Genomic DNA, 26,829 nt, shown 5'->3' with positions numbered 1-26,829 from the left:
ATAAAATACTCATATTTTTTTTTTACTATACAACACGTGCTTTAAAAAAAGGTGTATTAATTTGTTAAAGGCGTTAGTAGATTTAGGTACAATGAATGCGCCTATGACATAAAAATAGCAAAAAGTTCACTAATGTTTTTCGATTAACTTTTAAGTAATAAATCATCCAAGTACCTATCTCTATATACTTATAAATAGTTAAATGCTGTTATTTTATTTATTTCAATCAACAGAGACCTCAAGGAACATCCTATATTATCTATGCGGTATGCCGAATTCGAGCTTTGCTTTCGTTCGCTTGTAGTCCGGAAATTAAAACAATCATTAATAACTATTACAGAGTTTGCATAAACGGTATTTTCAGATAACCTTTCTATAAATAAACTATCAATTATTGCTAAATGTGTATCTTTTACCTTTAACGCGGAATAAACAGCAGTTCAATGTACATATTAATATGCTATTTTATTCGCTTGCCAGTTTATAACTAGTTAAACCGCAAAATACCATTTACAGGCGACTAGAAAATTACAAGGTGCGCTTAAAGTTTGATGGTATCTTACCTAGGGCAGATCGTGCTTTAAATCGGCTTTATCATTTCAGGATTTATTGTCTTGTATTTTGTGATAATACGTTTCTCAGTTTTATAACTATCACGGATGTGTGGAAGGGGTAATTGTTCTAGATTTGTGAAAAGCACCTTGCAGATAATGGGTTTCAATTTATTTGATAGACTTTCTTTACTTTTAATTTTATTTATAAGTGTTGTGTGTAAATTAATAGTTGAGTAGAACCATTCACAAAATATTATTTTATAGTTACAATCATTTACAATTTCAAATCTCTTACACAACATTATATTATTTCTATCAATACATAGCTAAGCCTATTTTACCCGCGGGCAAAATCAAGTACCTATTCCAATAGCTCGTGTATTATTTTGATGGTATGTAGTTACTATACCTATATTCCTGTAAGTTTCATCCAAATCAGTTCAGTACTTTTTCCGTGAAAAAGAAACAAACATACATACATCCATCCGTCCTCGCAAACTTTCGTTATGATGTATCATACCGGCCGCCGCACAACAAATGGAAAGATATAATTAAGGCTGATCGGATACCAAATGAATGAATGATTGAATGAAAATGCTTTATTGCTTTAAAAATATATAAAAGAAAGACAAGACTACAGAAACAGCAAAGGATGGCCTTATCGCTAGGTAGCGATCTCTACCAGGCAACTCAACAATCAGAGGAAAAATAACAATATGTTGTGGGTAAGCCAAAATAAGGCAATACTTGTAAGTTGTAACACATTGGTAAAATGTCCAAAATAAACATATAAGTATACAATAAACCACCAAACCGCTGAGAGTATTTAAAACCAATAAGGTTTTAAATCAGTAAGCCTTTCTATAAGTAGGTATATAAATGAAACATTACAAACAATACACATTTCTCTTCACAACCGCTCACCGGATACATTACACCACTTTTTGCAATAATGATAAACTGTGGGAAATACGATTGTGCTGTTGAAACGTATTGTAATTTGTACTCTACTGTCGCGAACAATTAAACGTTTAGAAACAGTGTCGGAGTTAGAAACGTTGATTATTGTTACTGCATATTTAAAGTTTATATTTATATTTTATTATTATAATTAAAACGGTATTACACCAATAATTACATTAATTATAAAAAATTAAGTACATAAATTATATTACAATATGAACAAAAAAATAAAATTAAATCAGATTACAAATTATATGTATATTAAAAAAAACCAATAAATTAATATAATTAATTATTTCTGTTCCCAACACCAGCAATAAAATATATTAAGTTCAACTGTTTGGGCAGTATAGAGGCCGTATTATGACCTCTTATTTCCAGACAGATTACGCCGTGAATTAAACTGACTGGCAATTTCATATTATGATCGCAATAACCAGCCATGGTTATTATGGTATTATACGAGTTTGCCAGTCAGTTCAATTCACGGCGTAAACTGACTGGGAATAAGGTAAGGTAATTAATACGGCCCCAACCATGAAAAAGATACGTACGCAACGCGAAAGTACGCAGTACTATTTGTATACGTAGTAAACTCAAACTCAAAACTCAAACATTTATTTATTCAATTAGACTTCTTAAAGAAGCACTTTTGAAACGTCATTACATATTTTAAAATTTACCACCGATTCGGAAAGCAGTATCTACGGAGAAGAACCGGCAAGAAACTCCATAGTTGCTCTTTTAAATCATGTCAGTTTTACAATTTTACAAAATACATATGTAACAACATATAAGTATTGTAATAACATGCCAAAGAACTGTCCTGTGGTTTTTACGCGACAACCCTCCATGGGTTTTTATCGTCCATATATTCCTGAATACTGTAGTACGCTCTCTGAACTAGTACATTTTTTATATAAGTTTTAAATTTAGAACTACTAAACTCTTTAATATTATGAGGAATTCTATTGTAAAAGCGTATACCTTGACCCATAAATGAATTTTTAACTTTAGCTAATCGGAAAAATGGCATTTCAATTCTATTTCTGTTCCTTGTGCCATAACAGTGTCTATCTCCTACTCTTGTGTGTAAGTCGGCGTTTTTGTGTACATGCAAAATATTATTAAATATATACTGTGATGGTACAGTAAGGATACCAGTATTCTTAAAGAGATCTCTTAGTGAGTCCCGAGCAGTATATTATTATTAGTCTGTGGTACTATTATGTATTCTGTGATTCAAGATTGATTTGCTTGATCGATGAGTGTAAAACTAACTATAATTATATACATTTTAACAAACAAGCTACGTAGGCATCTACAACAGCCAGCAGGTGAAACAGCACGGTGCGGCCAGTTCAATGAATGAATAAAATAACGTTTGAATTTGAAAAAAAATCGCACCTGTAGGTAAACATTATTCTACTCAATGACATTCTAGAAACACCTATAATTACAATAATAAAATGGCGGAGGAAAGTCAGTGGGCGCGGCGCAAAAACAATAAAGTTTCACATCTAACACTAGGCTGTAAACCGGGACCTAACAGGCTGGTCCGGAATGTGTGAGGTTACCATGATTTGAGAGATTCGTGAGACTATTTTTATTTTCTATATATACATACATAATAATAATTGTTACTACTGTAATTACTGATTGAGTTTCTACACTATATTTTGATTAGAATAGCGTGATGAGTACCTAACTATTTTAAATTATTTTAATATTATATTCACAAAATACATTTTTACTTACCTCAAGTATCCACCTCATATTATACGTAAATAATAATAAACTAGGTACATCTCTACCCGATTATTACCTAAGAACTAACCACGATACAAATCTACTATCTGCAATTTAATTTAGTAGTTATCTATAATTTATTATAAATTTATAAGACATGGACACAAAGCAGCAATCCCTAAAAGAAATATAATGAATATTCTTATCGCTAAATAGCAAATATATTAATTATATTGCTATTTTAGTATTATAGCATTAAAATTTAAAATGTTTTATAAACTATATAAATAAGTCTTAATTTCTTAAGACGTGTGGACACCACAGAGGGCTAATAACCTCTCCTGCCCTGTCCAGTGACGTCCAGTTAGCGAAGGACTTTCTAGCCATAAATGAGGGTAAAATATCAACTTGACAGATTAATTTAAAAATGTTGCTTTCTTTCTAATTTTAATATAATCGACAAAAGCAACTTATAGATTTGTTAAAAACTAAAATTGCAAATAATTTAAGTATAAAAATGATACAAAATTTGATTATGATTATTTATTTTTTTAATGAATTGGAAAGTGTTATCATTAAAATTTAAAATAGCAAACCCGATAGTTTTATAGATAATTTTACATAGGTATTATTTGCAAGATGTCTATACAGGGTGTCCCACTGTTGGTATACTAAGCTCAAAGGAGGTTATAGTTTTGCATACGCTGAGTACGTAAAAAATACTTAAAAAATCCCAGACGCATTTTTTTTTCAATTAGATGAATTTTAAAAACTCTATGTGTACACTCCTAACAAGCAACCCGCCCATTTTTGCCACCAGAACGTGAGCTATCGTTTAAGATTATGTTTTCATAGACAAAATGCTCACATTAGAGAAGCGGTATATGCCGGCTGCGCGAAGCTAGAGAAGAAAACATGGATTTTCAGGAAAAATTTAGCAAAAAATTTTTGACGTAATTTTGTTGTTTAAGTATTTTTTACGTGATCAGTGTATGCAAAACTACAAGTCCCTTCGCGCTTAGTATACCAATGTACGGACACCCTGTATAGCTAACAATAACATAAAGACAGGGTCACATTTAATTTTATCCTTGCTTTGCCGCTTTTGTAATCCATTCGATGAAGTCAAATCTGTGGTCAAATATAGACAATGGACTCTATGCCTTACTTACAGAAATCACCTTTTTAGAACACGAAAACCTTATTGAGAACCGAGAGTTCCTAAATTCTAATATATGGACGTAGGTACTACAGATAATATTATAATAATTTGTCTACTAATGATATAGGTAGCAGTGCAATCCAGATCATTCCCTACTTGCAAAAATTCTTCTATGTTTTGATTGAGTACGTTCCTATTCATAGCTGAATCCACAGAGTAGGTATGTAATATTGGATCGCATACTTGCCAATTCATCGCCAACTTGCCTGTAAAGAAAACCAACCACACAAAAATCCCATACCCACTAAAGAACGGGGCTGCTGGCTGCACTACATTAAGATCACAAAGAAAAAGTGAAACCATCTCATCCCACAAACGTAACTATATTACTTTCACACTCATCCGTTCGTCAAAAATACTCTCTCTAGATTATATTACGATTCTAGAGTTACATTATATGTTGATTCCGATTCCGCGTTTAAATTGAAAGGCAAGTTAATCATATTAAACTATCGGTTTTATTAATATTATGTAAGAGATATTGTGCGTAAACGGACTTATTGTTCTACTTTAAAATTGGCATATTATGCTCGTAATATATACAAAAATACATAAAATTGTGTGTTTGAATTTAAAGTGTCGAAGTAACAGCTATTTCTTCTTACGGTGCATTAAAGACGGTAGCGGGCGACCAAACGAATATAGAGCTAGAGCTCAGCTAGGGAATTCTCTACGCTAGAGCGTTTACACTAAAAGAATTTGACATATTTTATTAGTGGAGGTAGAATGAGCATTCGCTCGTTTGATCTAAATGCATGGATGCATGGATCTAATTTCTAAAACACTAACACATTTCTGTTTCCAGCTTTTTATAAATTTTAAACAAGGTCGTTGAATTAAGTATCAAAAACTTTCATCCTATTAAAGATTTAATGCTATTCAAACCGATCAATTACCTATTTACCTACCTACTAAAGTCTAAACAATTTACATAAATGAATATATATGTTGGTTTATTCTAAGTTTAAACATAGCTAGATAATATTATAAAGAGTTTTCTAACTATCTTATACGACTATATTTACCTAATAATACAATTTTTTTGAAAAATTGCAATCTAAACGTGTAAAGTCGATGTTGTCAGCTTTCACAGCTTTTGCTCATATACTTTATGTTGACTTTATGCTTAATCAAACACTTAGAAATTTCAAATTTCATCATAATTTTTTTACATCAAAAGTACTTTTATCTTTATGTTTAAATCTTAGGTTAAAATATTGACATTGTTAACACATATGCCATAGGTAATGTCTTTCATCTCTCAACAATCCACATATAAAAACTTACCATGTTTTACATCCATACAAAGGTATATGAATCACAGAGGTCGGTGGGTCCCACAATTGGACAAAGGCCACGCTGTGTATGGGCACCGTTATTGGATGGTCATATTTGGCACAGATTGTGCTAGATCGTGGGCTTTGATAGGTACAATAGAATATACAGATAAGGGGTATAGTATTATATTCTCTGTGAATAAGGGTCAGTACCACGTCAAAATTACAAATCTTATATATAAAAATGAATCGCAAAATGTGTTGGTAAGCGCATAACTCGAGAACGGCTGAACCGATTTCGATAATTCTTTTTTATTATATTTCTTGAAGTACGAGGATGGTTCTTATGTAGAGAAAACGTAAATATTATGTACCATAAAAAATTTGTTGGTAAGCGCATAACTCGAGAACGGCTGAACCGATTTCGATAATTCTTTTTTTATTATATTCCTTGAAGTACGAGGATGGTTCTTATGTAGAGAAAACGTAAATATTATGTACCACGGGCGAAGCCGGGGCGGACCGCTACGCTATCTGTGTATTTGTAATGTTCCGTATAAAAGCCAAAATTGAGTTAATTTTAATGCATTAACCTATTAATAGCACCTATGAAATAAGTATTTACCAAAATAGACTTAAAACCATTTGAATATTGATAAGGCCTTTTTTAAGTGGGGAAATCTTGCATGTAGATACCCATATTATGTCGGATTCCTACTAACCAAAACCCCAGTGTTCCGTCCACCGCTTCAATGTTGGTAGAATTCGTCCGCGACCTTATCCGCGACCCTATCAACATATTGAGACAGCAATGTAATTACGTGAATTACACGCGTGTGAAGTCACGGGAGAAAGCTAGTATAATATAGTTCGCAGCTTAGTCAAGGTAAGCAAGTGCGCGATCTATTTGATAACTAGTTAGTGAATGTTCACACATTCGGTACTTGATTTTGTCAAATCTAGGTTGATTTATTTAGTAAGTACTAGGTAATACTTACTACTTGCCCATTACCTGAGGGCTGAAGCATCTTAAATATTGATTAGCCCATCCTACTACCTAATAGGCTATTTTTTACTGTTGTTTAATTTATATTCACCTTACTTACTGCAGACGCATTGTCAAAAAAAATGCGTGGTTCCCCTTTGAGTAGTAGGTATGTTTATCACTAAAATGTATTGTATTCTCTTATTATTTCTACTCTATTCTAAAAATATGTTTTTATTTTGTCGGACAACATTTTGCGCCTCTTTGCCTTTCTCCCCGTGGTTGCCTGGCAGAGATCACTGCATAGTGATAAGGCCGCCCTTTGTGCTTTTTAATCTTATTTTTGTAACCTTTATGTATATTTTGTTTTTTTGCACAATAAAGTGTTAAATGAATAAAATAAATAAATAAAATTCGCACTATATCCACAGTATTACCATCCTACAGTATGGCGACGAATGTACTTGTGCAGAGAAACGGAGGGGAACTGGCGGGGGGTCGGGCGACGCGGGCCGCTTAATGCAATCACGCTGAGTTTGCATTAACTATCGCGAAAGGATGACGCAGTCGTATTTTTTGTGTAATAATTTTATTATACATAGGTACTTACATATTCTATTATGACGCGCAAAAACTGTTCCGTTTACGGATGTAAATCTACATTGAAATCCCAGAAGGAAACAATATTTCAGAAAGATTGTATTAATTGTATCTGTTGAATTAAAATCAAAGCTATGTATATGTTGTCCTCATTATTTTCTAATCAGATTGTACATCCCAATGCGAATGCATTACTTAGTTAAATGGTATAATATACAATTAAGAACATCCAAAAATAAAGTGTCCACGTAAATAATATTTAGCAGTGCAATATCTGTAATTAAGTATATATTTATGAACAAATAATTACATCAGATTTAATAATCGCAATTATTTTGAATGTACATATGAATAAATGATTTCATCATAACATTAATAATCAAAATTGTTTTATTTCCCATTTGTTGCAACCCTAGCGTATTTTCGTGTGGCAGCGTAAGTACCTACGCTGGCGGCGGCATCGCGCGACATCAAAGGCGATTCCTTACTGTAGGAAATAATATTGTAATACTGTGCTATATCTTATGCCAATGTAAAGCCTTCGGCAATCAGCCGTAGGCTCTGCACAACGGATGGAAAGTTAACAATATAATAGAAAGGTTAACGTTGCTTTGATTGATCCAATTAGTTTATGGGATTGTGGTCCACTGTGTACTATAATATAAACATAAAGCTTAGTTAGTTAACTGAAGTCTGAACCACATGGCATTTAACACCGTGTATTTTCAATATTCTATCCTATTACTAGCGGTCCGCCCCGGCTTCGCCCGTGGTACATATTTACGTTTTCTCTACATAAAAACCATCCTCATACTTCAAGGAATATAATAAAAAAAGAATTATCGAAATCGGTTCAGCCGTTCTCGAGTTATGCGCTTACCAACACATTTTGCGATTCATTTTTATATATAAGAAGATTGTTACATACTGCTTCGGTATCTAAAGTATCTTCATCTTTTATTTATTTCCATAAAAATTATATTTTACCTATTCTCGAATTATAAAATGTAGATCATTCAATACCTTGCTTCATTTGTCGGTTATATCCTTAAAAATCGGAATAATTAAGAATGAAAACAAGTTGAGATTACATTCACCTTCAATAAAAGTTCACGCATGACGTACCCTGTTCCAACATTGCTGAATTTTTTGTTGAATTTGGTGATTGTTGTTAAAATATGCTTCAGGTGTGTCCTTACTGTTTATTTGTCAATCATTTTTAACTTTCTTGAGCTATTTTTTATACCTTCCACTATAATTACAAATATAATAGCAGTACATACTACATACTATAAAAGAAAAGAAGCCCAGAAGAGGGATTACGGAATTTAGGTATTCAACGGATAAACATAGGTATGCAGTATGCTAGAGGCTAGAGCCGCTGACTGTAGTGCAGTTGATGAAACCTGTAAAAAAGTCATTGGTCAAATCAAGTCATATCAAAAGTATTTTTTATTATGCATTAGTTATATCTATATATTCTCTTTTATTGGATTCGAAGCTTAGTAAAAAATTTGATGGTTATCAATGAGTAGAGTTGTCGAAATATTTTATAATTGTTTATTTCATCTGTTATTTAAATAATAAAACGTCGTATAAAAATATAGCTAAGATAGTTATCAGTTATCACTAACTAATAGCTATATAACGAACTAGCTGTGTCCCGCAGTGCTCCGCTCCTGTTGGTCTCAGCATTATGATAATACTAGCTATCCGCCCGCGGCTTCGCCCGCGTTTTCAAAGATAAACCCGCATAGTTCCCGTTCCCGTGGGATTGCCGGGATAAAACCTATCCTATGTGTTAATCCAAGTTACCCTCTATATGTGTGCTAAAATTCATTGTAATCGGTTCAGTAGTTTTTGCGTGAAAGAGTAACAAACATCCATACAAACTTTCACATTTATAATATTAATAGGATATAGCCTAGCCTTCCTCATTAAATGGGCTATCTAACACCGATATAATTTTTCAAATCAGACCAGTAGTTTCTGAGATTAGCGCGTTCAAACAAACCAACTCTTCCGCTCTACAATAGTAAGTATAGATATTAGCACAGATTAATAATAATATACTACGTATATATTAGTATAGATAAATAAAAGATTTTATGCAAATCGGACTTATTGTGTAAAATGAAAGTAAGGAGAGTTTTTAACATTTATTCTTTATAACAGTTTTATCCGAATATCTTACTAGAAATATTTGCACACCATTAATCAGTGAGTAATTTTTATAAATGGTGTGATTTACTGTCATAAATATTAATGAGTCATTAATATGTTAGAAGCATCGATAGTTTTTCACTTTCAATATTGTAGAAAGTACTTTTTTTATTGGTATGCAGTCATGTCATGATTTTTGGTTTTCTAATTTTTTCTCAATAATTATCGTTTTGAATATTCATCAAAATTAACACAATTTTGTCGATATATTTATTCATTGCTTACTGATGCTTATGTTTATAATGCACTAATATAAACTAATTGCTTTGTTGAATAATTTAGATGGTGAAAACTGTCAAATTCATTTGCATGTTTCTGTAGAATAAACAAATAACAGTCTAATAATTTATTATTAACCTAGATACACAAAATATGTGTTACAATCTGAAATTAAAACCATCTAAAACTTACAAAAGCCTTAAATTTAACAGAACAGAAGAGAACAAAAGAAATACAAGTCATTATACTGAAAGATAATCTATGTAAAATTATCTAGATGTTTTCCTAAGAATTGCAACACTTTCAAGAACAAATATTAGCATACGTAAGTCGTGATTGTCACACTGTATCCATTACCTAGTCTATTATCGTAAGTATCTGCTTTTGTTATAATCCATCGCTTTTCAAAGTGTGCAAAGTTTATTTTATTTTAATTTATATTTATATGATAATTTTGATACAGATTACAGAGGCTAAAATTGGCTAAGTATTAAAAATATATTAGGTATTTATTCGTTAAATATATTGACATAATGCTGCATAAAATGGTTAATTAATAATTAAATACTTACACACTTTTAATGTTGATGTTGATGTGGCCGAGGTCATTCATCGCCACGCTGGCTGGCAATGGAAGCGAATTCAAATCCCGCATTTTATACTACTTAATTAGAATTTAGATAAGTTTTAGAAGCACTGACTCATTCTTACCACAAGACCTTGGAATCGTGTTACTAAAACGCTAGGAAATCCGATCAATTGTCCAACTATTGAAGCGGTGGCTGAAACAATGGATTTCGATTTGAGTTATGTACCTAATAATAGTACAATTGCAGTAGGTACTCATTTCTCTGGCCAAGGCTTTATTTTGTAAAAATATTTGTAGTATTTTAAAGGAAATTTTAAATGACAAGTTGTTTACGTCATAACTTCTATATTTTTTTATAACTACATAATAGCAAGGCAGATAAGTCGGTGACCAATGTTGAACATATTTATGTTAATTTAATAATAAAATAATGAATGTGAGGAATTAAAAATATACTTGATTAATTACCTACCTACTTATTACTACTACTATATTGTACTATACATTAATCTACTATTATATTATTTGAACTTGAATAAAAGTTCATTTATAAACTAACAAAAAATTCTAAACTTATTTTTTCTACTTTAAAATAAAAAAATAAAATAACATTTATTTGCCAAAAACATGGTACAGAGAGGTGTGAAGAGATAATTGTTCAACATGTTTCGCTTTGTATAAAGCATGCAAATATATGCGTAAAGCAGATAGGTACTAGATCTAATACACTACACATGCATATTATACAATCGATTTAGCAATTATCATTTAAGGTCAAAAAATTCTTTTAGGCTATAAAAACAATTAATAATCAGCCATTTCTTTAACTTATTTTTAAACACATTCAATGTTTGGTTTCTTATGTATTTAGGAACATGGTTAAATATTTTTATAAGCATAATAGGTCCACTTTTAGAGAAAAGCGCAGTTTTACAACGAGGCATAATTAGTTTGTCAGGATCTCGAGAGGGAACAATACTCACGTCAGCCGCTTTTGTGAAATATTGGGGGTGTTTTTTAACAAAGACACAACACTCCAGTATGTACATAGAGGTCAGTGTCAGAATATTTAATTTTCGGAATAGTGGGCGACAGCTTTCTAGCGGCCCAACCCCGCAAATAGCTCTTATACATTTTTTTTGTGCCAAGAATGCTCTATTCATACTTGTTGAATTGCCCCATAATATAAGTCCGTATCTTAGTAGGTATAGATGACACATAGCCGTGGTATGCGGTAAGAGCAATTTTTTCTGAACTTATGGTCCTTAAACGGCGTAAGGCGAACACAAATTTGTTTATACGCGAACAGAGATGATTAATATGTGATTTCCAATTACAATTGCTGTCCAATATAATGCCTAAAAATTTTATTTCATCAACTTCTTCCAATATAATGTCTTTATAAATTAAATTAATGTCACATTTTCTTTGTTTGTAATTATGGAACTGCATTACTTTCCATATCAAAAAGGAATAAGTAAACAATCTTGTATTGATGTATTTCGTTGTTACGTTGAAATAATTATGTGAATATCTGGTTTAGTAGGTACCTACCTAGTTTAAATATAAGTTTTAACCCAAAAATGTAGTAAACAGTTAATATCGTTATTTTACTCTGCAATCTATAAATAAGTTGAACACTAGGAAATGCTATCCACCTTGCATTTAAATTTTAAAGCCTTATTTCATACATGGGCAAATTCTTGTCTTTTTACATTCATGGTGAACCCGTCGGCGCGCGTCTTTCTCATTTTTTGTCGCATCCTGTTTTAAGGTGAATGAATGCGATAGCTATCTTGATGTTTTACACGGGTTGGTTTTGCCTCCTGTACATTACAGACATAAATTATTCAATAAAAAATTACTTTTACCTGTTAAAATGGAATAAATCCGTCCGTCTCCTTTATTTAGTAGGTAAGTAAGAATTCTAACTTAAAAAAATAGGGTGAAAATTGTGTTTTTTTTATCAACTGCACTGCTCTACGCTGCTCTACATTGAATATACATATATGTATCTAAAAAAAAATTGTTTTGCCTATTTGTTCTAACTTTTAGCAGAAAACTCATGTGATTTATGATGTAAGAAGAAATAATTTTTAATAATACATCGAAAAATAGATGCCCGAACCATTAATTAATTCATAATCAAGTCAAAATCACCCCCTGTGAAACCGAAATGCCCTTATAGAGGTATTACAGGTGAGCTCTAAAAAACTGCACTACAGCAGATGCCATCTCATGTCATGTGTTCGATCGACATGTGTTGGTACACATGTTGTTTAGCACGTGATGCTAGAATGACCTATCGATATATTTTAATTTAGAATTATAGGTAAAGATGATAAGAAAAGTCTTAGAGAAGAGTCAAGAGTTCTATGTGTAGGTGGAGTATTAGCACAGATTATCTACTATTACTAAACAGTTATTACGTAAGCAGAAGCCACAGATAATATAGTACAAACTATACTAGTAGCAGAAACATTAAAATATTGATCTTATTTTTTTTCAATTCCTGTAATACTGGAGTATTTACCGTGAGATGACTATAAAAAGACGTGTGGCACTCGGGGACTGCCGCGGTAAAGCTATTGCATAGCATGCCTTCAAGCCACACCTCCGAGCCCGTTGGAGTGGGGAGCGTGAGGTTTTTTCGTTACGGAATTTCCTGGAATTAAAAACGTAACTCGGTAAAGATAGGTAAAGATATTAGATATTTTAAATTTTATGTTTTTTTCATTTTTTTTAAAACGAGTAGGTAACCAAAGTTCTTGAAATCGATTTGGTGCAATCTTTCGTCCTTATAATATTCGATTGTATCATTGTATGGACCTACACATATTAGGTATCATAAAGAATACCTATACCTAGCATATTAATAATGTCAGAGCGTCAGAGTGTATCTTCTGAGTTCTGATGTTTGGTAAAAGCACAGAATAATAAGTGTTAATAACTACCTAGGTAGTAGCTTGGTAAAAGACACATAGATACATTTTTAATACCTAACATGACTTGTACCTAATTTTTAAGCACTAACTGTAATATTATATTACTTATATTGTGTCTGTTTAATATAATCGAAAAGTAATATGCAAAAAGTAGCGTAATTATCTCTATTGTAAACTAATGATGTTTTTAGTCGTAAACTAATTAGAAATGTGAAAGTTTGAAATCTTTTATTAGTGTATTGACATCACGAAACGGTTAAACGGATAGAAATGAAATCTATACTAATACATATTATAAAGCTGAAGAGTTTGTTTGTTTGTTTGTTTGAACGCGCTAATCTCGAGAACTACTGGTCCGATTTGAAAAATTCTTTCGGTGTTAGATAGCTCATTTATCGAGGAAGGCTATAGGCTATATACAATCACGCTACGACCAACAGGAGAGGAGCCAGGGGGGTGAAACCGCGTGGAGCGGCTAGTGTAACATAAAGATAGACTTCCTATTAGTTAGGTATTTACAATATTTTAAAATTACAACCTACTAGGTATGTAGTTATACGGTTTTGATTAAAATAAAGGAACTGGAGCTAATCCTACTCATATTTGCGAAAGTTTGGGGGGATGTGTATGTGTGTGTTTGTTACTCTTTCACGCAAATACTACCTACTGAACCGATTACAATGAAATTTAGCACACATACATATGTATAGAGGGTAACTTGGATTAACACATAGGATAGGTTTTATCCCGGAAATCCCACAGGAACGGAAACTATGCGGGTGTTTTCATTGAAAATGCGGGGGAAACCGCGGGCGGAAAGCTAGTATTAAAATATATTATTTATTTATTTTCCCCCAATTGCACTCCCGAAGTAAAAATATAATTTCACAATTAGTAATAAATACAAGCAAAACATCGAACCCACTTCCCGACTGTACCACTAAGACAATATTATAATATGAAAAAGGTCACCCGCCTCAGTAACTACCTGTTCTTCCAGTTTTTAGTCAAAAAAATTGGGCTCTTTTCAAGTTTAGGACACTGTTTAGACGTCAGCAAAACAGTCATTAGTCAATTATTATTTTTAATGTTATTTAAATTACATCTAAAACTTACTGTAATGATTTGGTTATTCCCAACATGAAACCTAAGAAGTAAGAACTAATAAACCAATAAGATGTTAAAATAAATAACATCTTTCATTTTCATCATCATAAACTTAAAAATACATTAATCGAAATTGCAAGCGAATCGTATAGATCTAGCAAAAAAATAATGAATCAGCTTTGACCACAAATTAGCGACTTGCCAATGCGGATTTTTTTATTACGTCAAACATTAGTTCCAGTTTACAATGAAAGTGAGTTTTGTATAAAAACTGATGTAAAAAGTTTCGAGTACTGTTTTTGTGATGCGAGCTGTAAAAACAACAAGCACAAAGAACTAAGAAGCCAGTTTCATGAATGTCATTAGAACTGAGAATTTATAATATAACTAGTAGTTCACGAGATTAGTGCGTTCAAACAAACAAACAAACAAACAAACAAACTCTTCTGCTTTATAATATTAGTATAGATCTTAATAGCATGTAGAAATATATGTGTATTTCTAGAACTAAGAATAGTTCTTTGTGATGATACTACTAGTTATGCCCTGCTACATTACTGTAGAAGTGTAGAACATTTTTCATTAGATAACGTAAAAAAGAATTGATAATCTAAAACAATGGCACAAATGACATAGGTATTAAATAATAAAATGTTCAAATTAAATGAGAGAACTTACCCATAAACATATATAGACATAGGTACTAAGCGAAATTATTTCGCGTTCTATAAAGTCCTTTTCATATTACATTCATGTTTATTTCAAGGTTTTCTTTCCCACTCACTACAGAACGTTGGCATTTAGTAATAACACTAATCTACATGTAAAGTGCTCAACTTTTTAAAATAGTCAAATAAAATGGACTCATTTAAAACCTACGTACACCCGGAAATCTTTAAAAGGATTGCTCTTCGAAGTTCGAACCAGGAACTCCAGTGAGTTGTTTTAAATACCGCGGCGCGACCGGTATGTTGTGAGCACTGGCCACTGAGCAAAGTACTATCCTGAAAAAAAAATTGCTAGTATTTATCTTAATATAAAATGTTTAAAAAATACATTATTAAAACGTGTTATTTTATCAAACACCATTACCATTAAAATAGTAATATTGAAAGTATGTAATTATTAAAATATTATTTAAGTAATATTTTTTAATAATTATTGATGGCCGTATAAAAAAAGAAAATAAAAAAATGAATTTTAAATTTGCGCGGACCGGTTCTACACACGTTCCTTTTTTAAAATTTCAGTTATTCACGTTACACAGGCCCTTAGGTGATAAATGATAATACCGTAATCTAATTATTTTGACAGCAATAAACATCGTAAAGATAAGTTTGCAAAATGTTTATGTTGACCTTACGCAAGTCGACAGGTTGACGAGTTTCCCAATACTGCCGCGGTTAATTCAACTGTCGCCAGTGTCGTTCTAATCGCTAGCGAAGGTGGTTGTGTTCGTTTATTGCAATCCCATTCAAAACTCTTTACGTAAAACGTATAGATACTTTGAATGATGAAAGGACAAAGTGCATGTATGTGATTAGTGAATTATAGTGCATGAATCAAGTGTCTATACTATTTAAGTGTAATATAACAGTTTTCTCGCGATTTTCATGGTAAAATCGCAAGCAATACGTAAACGGAACTGAAACTTGGATTTTCTGTATTTTCTGGTAAGTTAGTTTAGATTAAAATGAACACAATAATCAACTAAAACAAAACAGCGTTAATTAAATTCAAATAACAGGATCGAATTTGAAAATTTACGTTACCAACGGTCGCTTTAAATTTGAATTTTGCGTCACAACAACCTATTTTGAATTCACAATAGAATAAACATTAATGAAACACATTAATCCACGTCATCAATTGATTGGAAACATAATATTGTATCGGAAAGCAAGACTTCAAGGCCATCAGCATCATCTGCCTGACGTCACAACTCACATATGGCGTCGACAAAACCTGATAATATTTGTAAATCTTATATTATAATAAATGTCAAGAATATTTATTTGAGACGTACTTACATAAACTACTAGTTAGCTACCTATAATAGCTACAGTCTAAGCTAGCCGCTAGGCTTAGGGCCGATTTTTTAAACCCTGGTTAAAACTTATCCGTCCAATAAAGTATTAACTACACGATAATATTATTAAAATGTCACCTGTAAACTGTCAATTGCGGGCAATAAGAATACATTTTGAAATGGTAGTTTTATACGATATTCGACGAATAAGTTTTAACCAAGGATTGAAAAAATAGCCCTTAGTGTATTTTATAGTTACCTACAAGTTCTGAACATAAATTTACACTGTACCTACATACGTTCTAAAATACAATATAAAAATATTGGTTCTTACCTTGATCAATGGTTCTTACTTACAAATCAACCAATGTTAGAACTTATCTAGCATGTAGAATAGGTACCTATTCAATTGAATGTCGTCATTGAATGAACGCGCTAGTCATTCAGTCAAATAGCAGATTTAACCAGATGACGGCGCGGCGACATGTCCATAGGATAGAGATATTAGCCAAGTAAGCATGTAAAAGTAAATAAATACTTGGGCTTTTCATTTTTCAGCGGCGCGGCAGCCTGGCAATACCAATCATATCGTATTTTAAAATACAGCAGACCAAACCTATTTATAATATTGTTAATATTGTTTTAAAAATGTAAATTGAATATTTTTATCATTAATTCTATTCGTATACGAGGAAGTTTGAGTAATTGATATGCAAAAATGCTGATAATAATAATTATAGTTGTAGGAATAAATTTTATACTCGTGTTCTTACAAAGAATTTTTAATATTATCTAAAACCATAGGTACCTAGGTACCTATATGATAATAAAATGAAGATATTTTCAATCTTGACTGACTCCCGACGTGATCCACACGACGTGATTACGCTTGCTGAAAAGTTTTGGAATTAAAAAATACTTCCAGTTTAAAAAAATATACTCAACTAATTAACCATTAACACGTATCTATAATTCTATATACACATTCACAATCTTTCCTCATGGTTAGGGAGCCAGGTGCAAATTTGGTTCATTATTTCCTCTCAAGAGATAATTCGTCAGACGCATGAGAGTATAGTATTATAAAGCCTCGTGAACGTCAGCTGGCGCTCGGTTGGGGGGGTGAGCGGTTGTAGCCTCCCACGCACATAGGAAAAAAAATACATTCATTCATTCATTTCCTCTCAGCTAAAAATTTGTCAAATTGTAGCTAACCCAATATCTCAACGAAAAAAAATAGTCAGCTGGTTACAACATGGTGTATTATACGTCAGCTGGTGTCTCGAACATGAAAGTTAAATTTAAAGAAAAATTTATTTTCCGTTATTTCCTCTCAAACAAAAATTTACCTGATGATAGCTTATATGTAACTGTGGATAAATATATATGTCAGCTGGCTGTATCTTGGTGGAAAAACCGTCAGCTGATACGGGAGGCTACAACCGCTCTTCCCCCCAACCGAGCTCCAGCTGACGTTCACGAGGCTTCATAATACTATACTTTGATGCATTTTACTAATTACCGCTTGAGAGGAACTTGGTCATAAAATCTGCTGCTGGCTCCCGGACCATCATTGTATCTGTCACATCTTTATAGATACCTATTCCCTACTTCGTAAAATTTAAGAATACCTACCTCTCGACGAAAAATAGGTAGGTACGTCAGGAAACTATTACCAAAAATATTACATATTAATAATTGTGTAGATCTATTCATTTCTTTGCATATAGAAGCTAAATTGTACAAATTGTTCACATCACACATATTTTAAACCAATTTTAAAGTAAATCATGCAAAAATGCGGTTTGTTAAAGCCTTGCGGGGCGGTGACCTCTGCGCAGGTATCCTAGGCTAACCGCTCGCATGAGGACACGCCGTGAATAACCTTAGAGAGGACATTTATAGCTATAAAAGTTATGTAATGGAATCCTACTGCATATAAAAGTCTTTATAAAATAAGTTACTTGCTACTAATCCTTGTTTGTTAAAAATCTATGTTTAGATGAGCCGAAAACGTTGGAATTACCTACCTACTCCTTCTGTAAATATTTTTACCCTGTATTTTTAGTCTTCTGTATAATAATAGAAACCAATTATGACGAGTTTTCCACTGTAATAAATGTAACGTAGACTGCTAGACTGTAAGACTGCTTCTATTTTGCAAAAAATTGGCTTAACTACAAAACACACTCAACTAATGCCTGTTAAATTAAATCCGTTAAACGATGACTTGTGATTGAAAAAGCATTAAATATTCGCCAGTAAAATGTGTTCTAGACGTGAAATTTCCACACTGAGATCACCACATTACACCATACAGTATTCAGAATACATTAAACAATGGAACCATAACCATAACGCCATAAACTAGAAGTAAAACAGACTAAAAAATCACATATAACGAGACAGAGGTCACTGACCCGTAATCACGAGGTTAATCTCAGTGAAAGTATGTTTAGATGCACCTCTTGACCAATTTTCTTGTGGAATGTTACCTCTACTAGTTTTAGCCCGCGGTTCATATTATTTTCCCACACCTCTCTAATTTAGTCACATTAGATATACAAGCAAGTGTTACATGGAAAAAAGTATAATATTATGTAGGTATACAAATAAAATTTATAGTCATTGTATAAATTCAATCTTACATTTTCGAAGCAAATGTACATAATATGTTATAAATTGTGAACGGTATTCGTTCTTTTGAATATCATGCAATACAATGCTATAATTTTATGTAACGTACCTATTAATATATTTTTATACGGGCACTATAAATTACGTAAAGCTAAAAATTAAGTAATGTAGGTAATTAAATTCAATAACGTAATACATATTTATTTTTACACAATATGTAGGCAATACTCTTGTATATCATTACAGCAACAATTATCATTATGATAACTATGTTCATCAATACATCGATTTAAATTTAGAATTTCAATTATTCAAGGAAATGACGTCATCTGTAATTTACGCTCCGAATACTCGTGTATTGGTTAGATAAGATAATGATATCGATTAGTTTCTGTTTACAATTAATTTAGTAGATATATATTATCTATACCCGTGTGGGAAACACTGGGAAATAAGGAAAAGTAAAAGTATGATAATGTCGATATTGAAGGATTCTCAATGAAAAATACATCCATCAAAATCGATGTATCGATTCATTTCAGTTCAAATTTACAAATATAGGCAAGTAGATATGAAGATTTTGCAAATTATGAATAAAGATTTATCTAGTAAAAAAATTAATCTCTTAATTGAGATTGGAATACATAAAATAAGGTACATACTTCTGTTTTGTTTATACCCTAAAAATAGACCAAGTATAATAACCTAATTTTTTGCGTAAACAGTTTCATGTTATCAATACCCTGATAACGCTTATCAATTGATAATTCTGACAGGAATACAATATGGCGAAGTATGTAGATACCTATCATTTAAATTTGCTGTTTTTAAAGCTTCACCTTTGACTTTAAAAAACCAGAAGGCAGAAATAACAAGCAGGTCAGTAATTATTATCGTCATTAAAATATTCTTGATATAATTTACTTTCAAAAGCTACTTTCATAGGAACTTTAAATCTAAACCAATACCTATAACATATTATAAAAAAATAAACTTCGTTATTTAAATTATAGGTAATTCTGATAAAATAAACAACAACGAATATCAGCATATTTTATTACATATTGCACGCCTCATAAGCGAAGCGTTGAGGTGGGTACTACTGTCACTTCGCGCAAAACATCTGATTTTTCAAACTTAAAATTAGGGATGTAACGATACCGATACCGATACCGATATATCGGCCGATATATCGGCAAGCCGATATATCGGTATCGCCGATAATAAATCAGCCGATACCGATATTTTTTTATTAAATTCTTTCTTTTCTTTTATGTTTTTGCATTGTATTCATTCATATTGTTTTATTTCTGTTTCTGTAATAGTGTTAAGGAAGAGCGGAACCTACTGACACAAGCATTTTATTTGCTTACTAGGAGTGCTCCAATCACAAATTTGTTTATGTAAAGGAAATATATAATAGTCCGGGATACATCGCCCATTTTTGCAAGTGATTACTATCAAGCTAATTTTTCGTGAGTAGCTTTATTTTGATGAGATGCCCAATAATTTCATGTACAAAACTCTCGATTGTGGTACCTACCAGAGGAAACAAGGATAAAATATTTTGATTTGATGGTTCTCAAATATTAATTACTAACTGAATGTTTTTTTTGTTCAATCTCAAGATAATTATCTAAATTATTCGAAAAAATATTTGTCCTACAAAATCTATGGTTTGATCAAAGAGTCCCCCTTTCAGAAGAGTATCGATAACGAAGTCATCATAAATGATTACTAACCAGCTGATTTTTTTATTTTCACTTATTTAATACTTATATAATTCAACAGACATATTGTCCTACAAATTGCGTAATAAATATTTGAGAACCGTCAAATCAAAAATTTTTATCCTTGTTACCTCTGTAAGCTACCAAAATCGAGAGTTTCGTACATGAATTTATTGCGCATCTCATCAAAATAAAGCTACTCACGAAAAATTAGCTTGATAGTAATCACTTGCAAAATTGGGCGATGTATCCCGGACTATAAATAATTTTGAATAATTTTGAATATTTTTAACGTGATAACGTTTTTAAAATCGTTTTAGTCGGGTGACATGTTCATAAACTTGTGTCACACCAAAACCTCACGAGCGCGATCGCAGGTATAACGAGAGAGAGACGGACCAATCTCCCGTTTCATCTCGAGCGCTGCCACTGCATTATGTTATCACGTAAACAGCTCGATCGTAAACCTACTTTACAAACAACCAATTTTTTTGATATCAAATAATTCAAAAACCCGCGCCCAATGAACGATGCGGGAGGCCGCCCGCGCGTGCGCACTTTGTTTTCTGAAAAAACTCTACCAATAGTAAACTTTTATTAGGTACTGATTGTATGTGTATTACTTAAAGTTTAACTGAATTCGTAAAATAATAATCTATACTTATAATAAATCTGTAGAGAGGCCAATTCTGTACATGAAATATGTTTAAAAAAAACTATGAAGGGGTGATAAGGGATCGCTACTGATGCCAAAAATGCAATCAGTAAAATTTTTGTGTCTGTCTGTCTGTATATTCGTTATAGAAACAAAAACTACACGACGGATTTTAACCAAATTTGGCACAATTATTCTTCATACTCCTGGGCAGGTTATAGTAAAAGAATCATGTAAATCGGTGTAGAAACACCAAAGTTATACATGAAATACGCTATAAGTCATCGCGCGTGAATACAGAATCATGCCATAAGGATTATTTTTGTGTATCAGTTGCCGCGTTCGACGCGTTTCGCGTTGTCACGGCATCACGTGTGAACGGCTGAACCGATTTCGATAATTCTTTTCTATTATATTCCTTGAAGTACGAGGATGGTTCTTATGTAGAGAAAACGTAAATATGTACCACGGGCGAAGCCGGGGCGGACCGCTAGTACTAAAATAAATGGTTTTGTTGTTTTTTGATTTGGCATTTTTATTTTAAAGAATACGATTAACAGTTGTCTCTGTTAAATGTTGGTAACTTTTTATGCATAATTCACTATTTATTTTTCTACCAAGCCATCAATATCGGTATCGGTATCGGTATCGCCGATACATTACTACAAATATCGGTATCGGTATCGTATCGGCAAAATCATGTATCGTTACATCCCTACTTAAAATGTCTTTATGTATCATACATTGCACTTGTAAGATAATACATACACACACATATTAAGAAAAAACACTATTTTTAACGTTCATGATATTTTTGATGTCATTTTTGTTATTTAAACTAGTTAAAAAACAGTTTAAAAAAGTTCTGTCTTGGACGTCCGTGTGTCTGTATGTGCGGATCCTTTTTCTTGTTAACACGATAGCGACCGAAATACTTTACTAATCGAGTCTTTTTTTTTCTCTTACGCTTGAGTATGCTCAGGAATAGAACCCTTTCATTTTTCAGGGTCTGATTCGATGTGGTTTAATTGTTATTAAATATTTATTGTTTATATTTGAATGTTTCTGTTTTATAATTACAATGTTGTAGTTATGTAAGGCAAAAATATCCGTTGAGTGCGAGTTGGACTCGCGAAACTAAGGGTTCCGTACAAGCGATATAGAAAGCAACTGCAAAAAATTGTTCATACAATTTATGACTTGATCTAGATCGAACTTTTGTAACCTACAAATGAGTGCTAAAATGTTAATCACCTGTGCCCCAAGGTAGAAAGGGCACTTGCAACACTTGCGAGTTGCCGGTTCGATTCTCGCGCCATTCACACTTTCGTTTTCATCTGCATACAATGCTGTGAACGATCGCAATTTGAGATAAGGCGTTTTTATTCAATACTATTTAGATGGTCTAGTTCTTCACACACGTAAATTGGCCAAGAGTGAGATGTTTAAAAATTTAAAATATACAGAAAAATCAAAGAGTATTTAAAATATGGAATTTATGTTAATTTAAACGTCATCAACCTTTAGCAAAAACAAAAATTTTAATACAAGAAAAAAAAACGCACAAAAGCAAGTTTTCAAAACACTTTTTAAATTAATATTTCATCGACCTTTGCGAAATTTTTAACAACTGTATATACTACTAGATTTCCGCCCGCGTCTTCGCCCGCGTTTTCAAAGAAAAACGCGCATAGTTCCCGTTCCCGTGGGATTTCCGGGATAAAACCTATCCTATGTGTTAATCCAAGTTACCCACAAATTATAGGTGTGCTAAATTTCATTGTAATCGGTTCAGTAGTATATTCGTGAAAGAGTAACAAACACACACACATCCTCACAAACTTTCTCATTTATAATATTAGTTGGATAGTAGGAAGTAGGATATTAGAAGAAAACGAGAAGAACTTAATTGCATAAGTACCCACCTAATAAAATAAAATTAAATGTTAAAGAATTCACGCTCTCAAAAACACAACGATACAAACAGACGGTTATTAACACAGTTTCAGGTTGAGACAACAAAATTATCTGCTCGTTATCTATATCTTAAGTCTTAACTGATAAACTTATTTGGTTAATATTTAACAGTTTCTTAGCATTTCCTGTTTTATATTAAACTAGCGATCCGCCCCGGCTTCGCCCGTGGTACATATTTCGCAATAAAAGGTAGCCTATGTTCTTTCTCAGGGTCTAAAGATTGTCTGTGCCAAATTTCATCAAAATCGGTTAAGAGGTTCATGCGTGAAAACAATACATACATACATAATTACAAACTTTTCCTCTTTATAATACACATATACATATATACATATTAGTATAGATATATGTATAGATAGATATATGTATATTATAATAGATAACCTATTAACGCAATTAGGTATAGCTACATAAAAATTATATTATTATAAGATAATGTCTTATGTTTACAAGTTACAACCCGCTAAAGCCAGTTTTAGAAAATAACAGCGACCATAGAAAATAATTAACTAATTAAAATACAATTATGCTAGCAGCCTATCTTGTCGTCCAGAATTCGCGAAAAAAGTTCAATCGCTAACAGATTTCGCAATCTAGTTAATTAATTATATTCATATTATCATATTAAATAGGGTCATTGCGCCTGTTCGCGTCCACTTAGTGCAGTTGGAAAGTTTGAAGGAGAAAATAAAAATGTTCCAGAACAAATTTCAACGCAAAATTTATGTAACGTGTTCATTACATAGTCTATTTTAAGATTTACTTTCAATTGTGTTGGAAAAATCATGTGGTTTTTATTTATCTAGACAAATAGCAGAATTAGGCGTTTTACCCAGTTCGCGTCCAAAAATTCCAGTTTGCGTCCACCCGTGGACCAGTTCGCGTCCACCAGGTTAGAAAAGGAATTAAGAGTGTATTGGGTGATATTTTATCAGATAAATGCAAATAAAAATTAGATTTTAATAAATTATTTATTTACGAATATAGTTATTTAATAAAAACCGGACAAATGCGAGTGGGACTCGCACAGCGAAAGTTCCGTATTAACCTGTTTTTTTTCATATGTTTTAACTGTAAATGATTATTTTTTCAACGTTTCCCTTATTTGTGCTATAAGACGTTGCTTCGTACCAAACTTCAAGTGTTTGTGTTCACGTAAAGTACCCTGTAGGTTTTGATTCCCTTGCGAATGTCGAAGTTTGCGAAAATTTGCAGCATAAACGGCTGTATCTTTTGATTGCTTTAGCTTATAAGTTTGATTTTTTCACTGCTTCAAGGGACCGTAGACTTGAGTATTCAATATAAATTTGAGCTTTATACCTCCACGCGTTACGGAGAAAAAGGGTCTTGACAGAAAGACAGACCGGCAGACGGACATACAGACGGACGGATATAAAAGGATTCCGGTTTTTCCTTTTGACGTTCGGAACCCTAAAATCAACATTATTATTAATATAATTCACTTTAAGGGAACTGGAAAAACTTATTTAGGTATATTTATCTTCTCATCATTAATAGATCTAAAAATTAACAAAACACAAAGTTACGTAATGTAAATAAATAATAATCAGTTCTATTAAGATTACCTACCTACCCTATTTTTTAGTTTCTAATGAATTAAATTTCTTTTTTGTTTATATTATTTCCGTTTTCTAAACCACAGACTTATTGACTCTCATTCTCAAAGATAGTCTCATTCTTAGAATACCCATTTTAAAATGAAAAAATAGCATAAAAATTTGCTAATATGAATGAATATAAAATTATCAACTTGTAGTCTTAGTCAAAAATTTACAATCTATTTTAAATTACATATTTTAACAAACAATTCATTAATACGTAATGAAAAACAATGTGGACGCAATATGTTCTATTGTTATGCACTATAGGTATAGTTTGCGCCCACCTCGGACGCAAAATGGAAGTTGTACAAATTCGGTGTAGTAATTCGCGTCCACCTTATTTTAGCTATTAATTGTAAAAGAAATAAGCTGATTTATAATCCATACTATTCCATGTTTCGTTAGCAAAGTAAAGAAACAGTTACATATTCAAAAATTCACATTTAACAATAAGATACTAACCGTCAAACGCGACGCTACGCACTATTTTTTTCTTAAAATCCCGCGCGTTTTAGCTCTCTCGTTTAATAGCCAAAATTAAATATTTTTTTTAAATAGGATAGGCGGTTCGCAGGCATACTTTGAATATGTGTGCATGTCTCTTATATATTGAGGTATTATCGGAAATTTTTCTTATTACAATTTTACTTAAAGTATACTTATTTTCGTGAAATTTCTAAAAGATATCCGCAAAATGGACGCGAATAGGCATGTGGACGCGAACAGGCGCAATTACCCTAATCTATATAATATATAAAAAACTCAAAGGTGACTGATATAGTGATCTATCAACACACAGCCCAAACCACTGGACGTATCGGGCTGAAATTTGGCATGCAGGTAGATGTTAGGACGTAGGTATCCACTAAGAAAGGATTTCCCGAAATTCTTGCGGGAACGGGGGAAAACGGGGATGCACGTACAAAGTCGTGGGCGGAAGCTAGTACTAAATAAGTGAATACGAGCTAACGCTGGCAAAAGGCATTTTTCCAATACATTTTAAATAACTATAGTTTTTTGTCCTAACCTTGTACCATAACATGATAATAAATAATGTTCAGTCGCAAAAACAGTCATTACAATATAATGGATATTGTCCCGTGTAAGGACCTAGGCGCCATGTTTTTTTTAAATTCCGCATAGCTCAATGCACTGCGCCCGCGCCGACGCTACTGCCTACATCGCCATCTCGATATAGGGTTGCCATAAAGATACTTGTTAATATTTACATATTATTATTTAAATATGTATCATCTTTATTTTGAGGAAATATATTTTTTGTAGATGAATGTATTTAAATTTGCACATGAATCATATCATAATAGACGATCTAAATTCCCAGAAATTCCTCGCGATTTTTATAGTGTTGGTGTTGAAGTATTTTTTTTTCTCAAAAATTATTCGATTGATTAAAAATGTTACCGGGGCAAACAGCTTAAAAATTATATGATCTAAAAAATATTCATAACAAAAAAAAAATATGACTATAAAATCCAGAAATTGTGTAATATAAGATAAAAAATAATTTTTATCGCAACGACCTTGTGAAAGCTATCTGCCTTTTTTATCAATCAATACAACAATATATACGTATTATAATAAAAAAATGTAAATTCATTGTCGTTTACAAATTGCAAATACAAATAGACTAACATTGAAAAATATTTAATAATAGGTACATGCCTATTGCACGCCTCATAAGCGAAGCGTTGAGGTGGGTACTACTGTCACTTCGCGCAAAACATC

The 26,829-nt window shown here is 32.2% G+C and overlaps 1 protein-coding gene across 1 annotated transcript in view; it reads left to right on the top strand.

Annotated features, from left to right (window-relative positions):
• The first annotated feature begins 15,839 nt into the window (after positions 1–15,839).
• LOC149906876 (echinoderm microtubule-associated protein-like 2) overlaps positions 15,840–26,829 on the top strand; it is a 78,368-nt gene continuing 67,378 nt past the window's right edge. Inside the window, exon 1 of the mRNA XM_090103946.1 lies at positions 15,840–16,106. The gene's annotated coding sequence lies outside the window, so the exon portion shown is untranslated. The remainder of the gene's footprint in view (positions 16,107–26,829) is intronic.

This window comes from Colias eurytheme, chromosome 7 (assembly GCF_061535395.1).
Source record: "Colias eurytheme isolate Ceu_HAF_F1 chromosome 7, ilColEury1 Martin Lab GWU primary, whole genome shotgun sequence".
In the NCBI taxonomy this organism is placed as follows: Eukaryota; Metazoa; Arthropoda; class Insecta; order Lepidoptera; family Pieridae; genus Colias; species Colias eurytheme.
This window is presented reverse-complemented; position numbering and strand designations above follow the sequence as displayed.